The following is a 9,932-nucleotide window of genomic DNA, read 5'->3' on the forward strand; positions in this document are numbered from 1 at the left end:
GCAGGAGACTTTCATTCAGTTCTCCCTGCAAACAGCATCCAGCCTGGAAATACTGTCATCTTTCCCACAAATGGTGCTCTTATCTCAGAGAAGAAGTCTGATGTAAATAACTGCAATCAACAGTGATGTTCTGCACAGATCACTTTTCCATTTTGCTCTCTAGATGAGTCCCAGCTGCCTGACCTTGTGTCCAGGTGATCGTCTCACTGAGGAGCTTTTGTTCTGAAAATCTCACGTCCATCACCTGTTTCCTTTTTACTATCTCTGCTCTTTCTTTATTCACAATGCTCATAATATCACACAATTATATTCATCACCTGCATGTTTTTATCCAGCTGCTGTTAGAACCAAACAAATAAAAAGGATGAAAAGCCTGAAATCCTTTGATTTATTACATTTGAAACAAATATGAGAGCATCCCTAACAGCACAGCTGAGACCTTTGTTTTAATCAAGCCTTTGTATCGACACACTTGTAAAGATTCATATACAAAACATAATAGAATAAATCAATATAAAATACACATAATCACAAAAATGCAGCCATGTTGTGAGTTTGCATCTAAAACATGCATGTTTCCCTTTGTACAGGCAGATTTACAGCAGACAAAGCAACACGCTGATCGACTTTGACCGCTGCAAAAACAAAATACCCACCAAGTCTGAAGTTGATCAGAGGAACTGTTGACAGACTGACAGACAAACAGATGCTTGATTCATTAGTGCGATTAAATGTTCTTCTTTAGCAGCATCACTTCATGTGTTTGTGTTCCAGGAATAAAGGTCTGTTTAAACTGGACGTCTCCTCAGCATCACTCGTGCTGTCATGGTTTCAAAGCTGTGCAGAAAGAATCTGAGGGATGATACAGAGGTGACCAAAGTTACAAACATCCAGCTGTGCTGCAAATGTTTGCAGAGCTCCAAACTCTTTGGCTTTCTGCAGAGCAAGTATGGAAGAAGCACCTGAGCTAACTTCAGTTTAGACGATATGAGGAAAAATGCTGCTTCCCAAAGTTTCCTACAAGTATCCAGTTTATATTTAGAGAAGCGAAGGCTCTTTATCCTGACAACTACTCCCTGGTGGATCCCTGTCCTGTGACAGCAGCAAAGACTGTGTATCAGTATCATCAAAGCCACTTCAATAACCAGTGTTTAAAGCTCTCTAGCAGATGGACTTCAGTGGCAGCAGCCTCTGTCTGCTGTGTACAGAAGGTTCTCTGATGAAGCACACAGCAGATGCTGCACTACAACAGCAGCAGCAGCTCAGCTTCAGTTTGCTTCGACGCCCTTTTTGACCTGTGAAACAGCAGAAAATGAAACATTTCAACACCCGTTTGTTAGCGTGAGCTATTCTGCTGTTTTTCATCATTTCACAGGTGAAATAAAATCACATTTACTTCCTGTAGGAGTGATCGTGTCCAGCAGAAAATGTCACATGTTCAAAGCCATCCCAGCACCTGGGGTTTGTATAAGTGCAGCTGCTGGTGGGGAGATAGTCTCACTCTTCTATATAAAGAGTCAGCAGGCAGCAGATCTTCATCTGTGATCTCCTCCATCATCACGTCTTCACTCTTCAGCAGCTATGGCTTCACTTCGTGCCCTTCTGGGAGTGGTGCTGTGCTCCTCATGGTTTCTGCTTCTGCCTCAGGCCGACTTTGATTTACAGAGTCATCCATAATATTTTTTATTTTTTATTTTACTGCCCATCTATTTTCATACAAATGTCTCCGTCTTATGGAAAAGGGGTGGAGCTTATCCAACGAGGACAGGCAGGGCCCCCCCAGACAGTTTAGCAGTCTATACAGGAGGCCGACCTTTGCAACATGTACTTCTATAATGACTTCACCATTTAGGTTATTTGGTTATGTTTCACCCTGGATTTTGTGTGATAATATTTATTTTGTCCACTGATTTAAAAACAACAAACTATATGAATATAAAACAGAGTGAACAACAAAACATCAGCTTTGGAAACTTTGATGTAAAATTCTGCAATTGTTTTCTCAGATATAGCATAAATCAAACTAACATACATCAGTGTGTTATTAATGTGCACACACACACACACACACACACACACACACACACACACACACACACACACACACACACACACGTGTTACAATAAACAGCTCTTATGCTTCTGTATGATTCTCAGTGCTTTCCATTTGCGTGTCCACAGGTTGCTGTAAGTGGTGCTTGACTGCAGTTTGCTCTCATTTCAAGTGGTTTGCTGTCACAAAGCCAACAGGAAGTCCGGCCATGGTTGAGCCAACTGAAGATGGGTTGAAGGTGGCGTCCTCGTTTCCTCTGTGAGTGCGAGAGGACAGACAAAGCAAACACCGTTTGGACAGCATTAAAATATTTACACTGATGATTAATGTTGTGTCTTTGCACCTGTAGCGATACATGTTGGAAAATGGAGACTTTAGCCACCAAGACTGACGTGCCTGGAAACTTCCCTGTGAGTACGCCCACAAAGACAGGAAACAGTTTAGCCACCGCGGTTAATCCTCCATCATCATCATCCAGTATTTTTCACATCTTTTCTTCTGCTGTTTCCCTTGTTGTCAGTCACGGGGTTTGTGACTGAAATGCGTGTGGTCGACGGGAAGCCTGACGAGTACGGCCTGAATCATTCCATCAACACCGGACGGAGTGAAACCTTTGTTGAAAACAGATTATATGGTAACGTTGCATTTAGCTTCAGTAAACTGTGAAGTTACAGCAGCAGATTTACATCACGTGGCTTCACAGGAAGTAGTCTGGACCTCAGCGCTGAGGTTCAAGCAGCTCTGCTTGCAGACGGCATCCTTCCTGAAAATGTTCTTCATCTTCCTAAAACCAGAACTTTTACATTGGTGCTGAAGTTCTATATAAAAACAGCCTGAAATACAAAGTGATGTTGTGCACTGATTACCTCACACTCTCCATGTTTCCTTCTACAGAGGAGTGTCCGCCTGAGTGTTTTGTCTGATCTGTTGTTGATCGTCTCATTGACACTGCATGCAGATCTGACACCAGGGCTGGACTGGGACAAAAAATGGTCCCGGGCATTTTGACTGGAGACCGGCCCCCCAGGTATTAAAGGAAAAACCATGAAGCCTTTGAATGAAAACAAACGCTGTTGTCACAGTGATGGACGCTGTCTTGTTGGTATACATGCATCAGTCTAATAAACTTAAACCTGCACCATCCTCCCTGTCCTGGTATTCTAAACAGGAAGTAGACTGTTGGTCGAGTTAACCTCCTGAACATCTACAACACACGGTGGAAACCTGACATTAAGACAGAGACTAGAGGTGAGACATGATCATTGCTGATTACTGATGACAGATTTAGATATGTTTTCATAAACCTTTCATTTGCCACATCAATAAACAGCACGGCAGGGCAAAATATGTTTTCTAACATGGCAACCTTTAAAAAGTGAAAGGAGACAGAAAGACAGGTGAGAAAGAATCAAACGGACTTTTTGATGCATTTTACACACAGTACTGGTGCAGAATCTAGAAAATGTGGGAAACACTGGCATCATATGCAGTACTTACTTCTGAAGAAATTATGATGGGACCCTAAAAAATGACTATGTACAATAATGGATTTCTATACATTTTACATCAGATGGAAACGTTTGTTGTAAGATTCAGATAATTATTTATTAAAAGTGAGACATTTTAAATGAGAACAAGAAAGAAAAGTATTTCTTTGTGCCCCCCTCTCCCTGTTAATGCCCTACCTGCCCCCCTGGCAACACTTTGCTAGACCCGCCCCTGCACAGTTACCAGCTGTCAGCTACACAAAAAGGATCCTGGTGTTATTTGTCTCTCAGAAACAGTTCATAACTTCAACTCATTTTTGTTTTGTCATGTTTTGTTCTTTACATTGTCTTTCTTCTATATAATTGTTAAACATTTAATAAATATGTCTACAAAAAGATTTTAAAAACCAGACATTTCACACAGACACCCAAATGATTTCTGACTGATGAAGGGGGCTGAAGGTGCCCTGCTCTTGCCCAGCTTCTGCTGCTCTCTCCCTGCTCACTGTCAGCAGCTGGCAGCCTCGGTCCTGCCTGAGACTCTTCATCTATCAGTGCCAAAGAATATGGGAAATAGCAACGCACAACATGCACATTACAAAACAAGCACATGAATCAGCATTACATTCATTAGTGAAGTGCTGACGTTCGTTCCTAAACTTTGGGCCTTAATTAACATCACTGTGAACTAATGTTTGCTTTGCTTCTTAACCAGTGAAGCAGCGAGGGGCTTTCTGAGGTTCCTGCTCGTAAATGCCCAAAATGAGTCGAGTATTTCTCTGCAACTACAAACTCTGTTTTCATCAGAGGTGTAAATATTACAGCACTGTGTCAGAGTCACTGAGGCTGGAACACAGAAAAAGGAAGTAGATGTATTTATTTTTAGACTTTATTGCCTGGAACCACTTTAAAAATACGCTTTGGGTCACAATTAACTGCAGAAACCAGGAATCCACATATGAACATTATCTGTGCAGAGATTTATGCTTCTGAAGGTAAACAGTGAAAACTTGCAGCACTAAATGCACAGATAGCCAGGCGTTTCACATTTTGGGACCATCTGCCAGTTTTCATTTCTTAGGTATTGAAGAGCAGAAATGATTGAATTTTATTTACATGCTTAAAAATGTTTGCTTTTGAATATTATTTGAAGAATTACCCACACACTCAGGCACTGTGGGCCTGTTTCCCTTTGCACAACCGAGTGTTGGAAACGGGCCTTTTCTCTTTAAACTCTGAGGGGCTGTAACTTTGGCTTCTATTGGCAGATTTGCATGATTGACCCTCTTTTTAAAATAGTTTTAGCCAAGAGAATCAAGCTAACATCACTGTTTTTACGTCAGCTCACGTCACACGAGCTGTTTCAAGAAAAGTCCTCCTGTCACACAGCAATGCCTACATGAATCACACCACTCTGCTTAAATAATAATAATAATGTTTAGTGAAGCAGGTGAAGCAAAGGGCTGCTTTTAATAGGCTGGGAGACCCAGGTGTGCTGCTTTAGCTGCTGAGCCTCTCATGCTAGCCTCCATCTATAAGCTGGGATCACAGGAGCACTGCAGTCCTGACTAGATCAAGGATTGTTATTCATGCAGGTGACAAAAGTTTACATTCACAGAGTCATAGGATTGAGCCTGGTTTGAAAAGCAGCTGTTTAATGCAGCTGCTTAGAGTTCACACACAGTAGAAGAATCAGACTTGAGTCACATTTCAAACACTGGAAAAATACTCAGCAAGTAACAATGAAAACAGCACAGACTCAGTATATCCTGTTCAGTCCTGTGTTTGATATGAATGTGCTGTTCAGAGAGGATCTCATGTCCTCTTTTACAAAGCCTTTGTTTCATGATGTTTGTGTATAAATGAATGTAGGTGTGTTTCTAAGTGTGAAGGAGCCCTGGGAGAAAAGACTGAAGCTTGTGCCAAAGAACAAACAGGAAAGAAAGATCAGCATTAATGAAGACGAGCACAGAAGGAGCCCAAGCACGTGTTGCTTTTTCAGATTTCTCTAAAAGTGTGTGTTCATTTGTTCCATCCTTCACAACAAACAACAGCTGACAGACACACATGCACTCTGTGTCACTTCACAGGGGCTGATGAAAGTGGACACAGTAAAGGGAGAGCTGGACCTGCTCTACACATCCTGCACTCTGTTAACAGACTTTATTCTGCAGCATCAACAGATAAAAATATATGAAGATATAGAAACGTTTAACATTGTGACTGTTCACATTAGTGAAGCTGTTACTTTGCTGCCAGGTGGGAAAAGAAGCCTAAAGCTGAGTCTGATTAAACATCTGCTGCACCAGAGAGTTTCATGGCCCTGCTTTATCCTGTGCTTGCTGACCACCTCGTCCTGAAACCTCTTCATCATCCTCACAGTTGTGTGAAGAAAGAGGGAAGCAGGTGGAAACCATCTGTGCTGCTGTGTTCACTTGTGTGTGTGCGTCTATGGTCATATCTAATGTGTACCTACAGACAAACACAAACACAAACACCTGGCATTGCACAAGAGTCTCTACTGGAGCAACCTGCAGATGTCAGAGATGTGATTAGAGGGTAAAGTGGACTAGTGAGAGCATCTATGTTGTTGTTGTCTGCTGGGGGACAGCATCAGCTCCAGAGATGCATCAGGATCAGCAAACTAATCTGCAAGGCTGCAAGTGTCACTGAAGGAGTTTGAGTCAGTGAGGGACTCAAACTCACACAGCTGGTCAAGAAGGCTCAGCAGCTGCTGTATTTCCTGAGGAGGCTGAGGAAATTTGGTATGTTGGCCAAGATCCTCAGGAGGTTCTACAGCTGCACTGTGGAGAGCAGCCTGACAGCTGCATCACTGCATGGTACGGCAGCACTACTGCAAACCGCAAACGCCTGCAGAGAGTGATAACAACTGTGGAGAAGATCATCAGGACCCCGCTGCCCTCTCTGCAGAGCAGCTACCATCACAGAGTCCAGAGGAGAGACACACCTCTGCCCTCGAGACGAAGGTTCAGAAGTGTGAAATGTAGAACATCCAGACTCAACAACTCCATCTTCCCCACTGCTATCAGACTCCTGAACAGCTGACCGACCTCAAACTGCAGTTTGCACATCAGGTCACTTTGCACACTAAGTTCATTTTGCACATTAAACTCCATGTACATCCATGTACATCGACATCTGCAGACCACACGTGTCTTCAGTTACTTATTTGTACTTATTTGCAGTTATTTATCTTTTTATTTTATTTTTTTAAGTTATTTTTTATCCTTATTTTATCTTTTTATTTATTCTTATCTTGTTCTTTTAACCATTATCTAACTTGGCATTGTGCACGGTGTGTTTAGATTCAGTTTAAATTCAGGGACACGGAGCCCCTGTTGATCCTCTACCTAATCACACGAGCCACGGTGTGAGAACGGGTGTGGGTCACAATCAGCCAAGGTTTTGGGTGAACCCATTGTGAGATCTAGCCCCACGCTATCATGTGATTTCCTGTGATCAAATGTCCCAGGATGTGAGTGGGCGTTAAGACGTCCATGTCCCTCTTCAAGCAACTTAAAGAAGTCCAGACGCTTTTCTTTCCAAGCTCCTTCAACAACATCATTCATAGAACAGCTTCCAGCTTCTTTTGCTCGGCTACAGTTTGGATGGATTTGCATTTAAAGATGCAACAAGACTAAAATGGTTAGGGTCAGGAGGTCAAAGGTCAGGGCTCCTGTGGGTCTGAGGGCGGCCTCACGCTGGAGAAGGATGAAGGAGTCTGACCTGAGCCAGTGTTTGACATGAACACATCAGCACTGCTGTCAGTGAGCCTAACGACAGCCGTTAGCATCATTTCAGTGTTTCAGTCATAAAAACACTTCCTGTCACTGTGGTGGTTACAGTGACATCATGCAGTTTGTGCTTTGACCTCCAGAGGGCGACAAATCAGCACAGACAGAGAGCTCCATTCAAACTTTGCTGCCATCAGGAATAATTCTTCAAATATAATCATCAGTGTTTGAGCAGTTATGATATCAGGGACAATCTAGACATGTGTGACAATACTGAACATGTCACATGACACACCTCAAACATCATGTGATCCACTCTCAGTCTGCACTTTCATTCATGACTTCAACAGGTTGAAATGAGCTTTGAAGAAACATCAGGTCAGTGCTGAAACATTTAAACGCTGCAGGAAGAACAACAACAAAGTGATGACGGATGTTTGTGCTTCAAACAGGAAAACCAGCAGAAATAAATCACAGCCTGCCAGAGGTTTGGAGTTTCCGAGGTGCAACTGAACGCAGCACAGTGTTCCAATGCTCCTGATTGTCCTCAAACGTCTCTTTGGGTGTTTCCTTCCTGCTCAAAGTTTAATTTCACTTCCTGAACTTCGTGGAGTGGAGCTTGTTGTTGGTGTGTGAAGAAACTGTAAGTTTGCTTTGTTTCCTCCTTTAACAGTTTGTCTTTAGGAACTTTACTGTTTGTTCAGCTCGTGTTTGATTTCTTCACACAACAAACTGTGTGTGTTTGTATTTCCGGTCTCTCCATTAAAGTCAGTGTGTAATGTTTCCTGGCTAACATCAGCTGTGTGCAGCTTAGTTCAGCACAAATCTGCCGCTCCATAGTTCACGGTAACGGACTCACAGCTGGACCAACGAGGCCGAGTGTGTCCGCCACTCTGAGCTACGTTCGTGTTTGTGTACTTGTAGTTTGTACTTTGAGTTCACTCAGAGCCCACAGAGGACGCAGCGTACGTGATGACGTCACAGCCCTTTACCTCCTTTACTGTCACTGTGATTAATATTTACACAGGAGACACCTGCAGAGCTCTGACGCTAAGCTAGCACACAGCATGCTAACACTAAGCTAAAGCTAGGCTAGCCAAGAACCCAGAGTGAGGTTAAAGCTAGTGATGGGCAGATGAAGCCTCATGAAGCACTGAAGCTTTTCATCCAATTGGTTCACCCCAATGCGAAGCTTCTTGAAGCTTCATTTGCTCTAGTAGGACACCTACTGGACGTAAAAATATTAGTTGGCATGAATTTGAAGAGTGTGGCCTTTTTGCACACAGCCTGTAAATGTCAACAACAGAAGGAGTGTGTAAAACATGTATATTGTAGTGATGCAGTGTACTGTGTATATTTATACTGGCAGTATGGAACATGATTATTTGGAAATGCCTAAAATGGAAATGATCATATACTGTGAGGTGAGGTGTGGACAGTGGTTGTGCTTTTGTAACATTGAGGCAAGGACAGTGATTAGTGTTTAGGGGACACATCATTGGTTTTTGTTAAAAAGAAACAGTTTCTCCACTGTGGCAGGTCGTAGGCGATTTTTTTTTTTCTAAACTGTCTCTAACTCTCACTAACCGCAACTCTCCATCAAACGCCCACATTTTGTCTGAGGGGTTTATATCACTGTCATAGCTCGCGGCAAAGTTCGAACCGCTTCCTGAACCAGTCACGTGGTACAGCCGGGCAGCGAGGCTTCGGACGTCATCATTTTCAGCTCCTCCCATAAATGAAGCAAGCCTGGATACGCGCTTCGCGGAAACGCCCCCTCCATTACTCGACACACGCTTCGAAGCCTCGATACAGAACGTCACATCACTAGTTAAAGCTGAGTAAACACTGACCCCAGACCAGCACCGTGATAAAGTGAGCTGCTGCTGCTGAACTTGAACAGGTAACAAAGTGATGAGCAGTCAGGCTGCAGGTTTCTACCTGTTCATGTTTCTACAGTAGAATCACTTTGAAGTGTCTTTGTGCTGTTTCATCTTTGATTTGTGTTCATAAACACTCAGAGAAACATCACGTGACCTCATCAGGATCTGTGTTGGTGTGTGGGGCTGTACCTCAGCTTCATGTTGTTACATGCTCATTTGTTCATTTTAACATCAAAGTAATGTTATGAGGAGTAATGAAGTAACGTACTCCATTACTTTTAATCAAAGTGTTCTGTGTAATATGTGTAATAATGACTGTTTTGAGTAATGACCAACACTGATCACAACAAAGAGGAAATGCCTCCAACATGCACAAACATTTGAGCCACAACATGCAGTTAATGTGCACAAATGTCTTTGATATGCTGCTCAGTGATGGTGGTGACTGTCAGAGCAGAGCTACTGAGAATCAATAAGTAATATCAATGATGGGATCAGAATCACTAAATTCTTCTCATCCCTGTCAGTATCATACATGTGCTGTATAATGTGATAAATGTAGAGGTGCTGGCTGTTCTCTCACTCTGCTGTTTAGCTGTAAAGGACGCCTCCCTGCCTTTGTCTCATTCATGACCTTTAATAGTCTCTTCTAACATGCAGAGATCTGTATGATCTGTTTCATAGAGTCTAACCAGCCTGTACAGGTAACAACAACAGTCACTGCATCACTGACACACAAACGTCATCTCTGTCA

At 42.8% G+C, this 9,932-nt stretch overlaps 1 long non-coding RNA gene across 1 annotated transcript; it reads left to right on the forward strand.

The window, feature by feature from the left end:
- The first annotated feature begins 1,945 nt into the window (after positions 1-1,945).
- Positions 1,946-5,969, forward strand: LOC308399421. Its single transcript, XR_013972163.1, has 3 exons — positions 1,946-2,687; positions 2,948-3,301; positions 5,631-5,969. It is a non-coding gene; the product is annotated as an uncharacterized lncRNA (long non-coding RNA).
- Positions 5,970-9,932: the final 3,963 nt, after the last annotated feature.

Source organism: Rhamphochromis sp. 'chilingali' (assembly GCF_963969265.1).
Source record: "Rhamphochromis sp. 'chilingali' genome assembly, chromosome: 1".
NCBI classification, from domain to species: Eukaryota; Metazoa; Chordata; class Actinopteri; order Cichliformes; family Cichlidae; genus Rhamphochromis; species Rhamphochromis sp. 'chilingali'.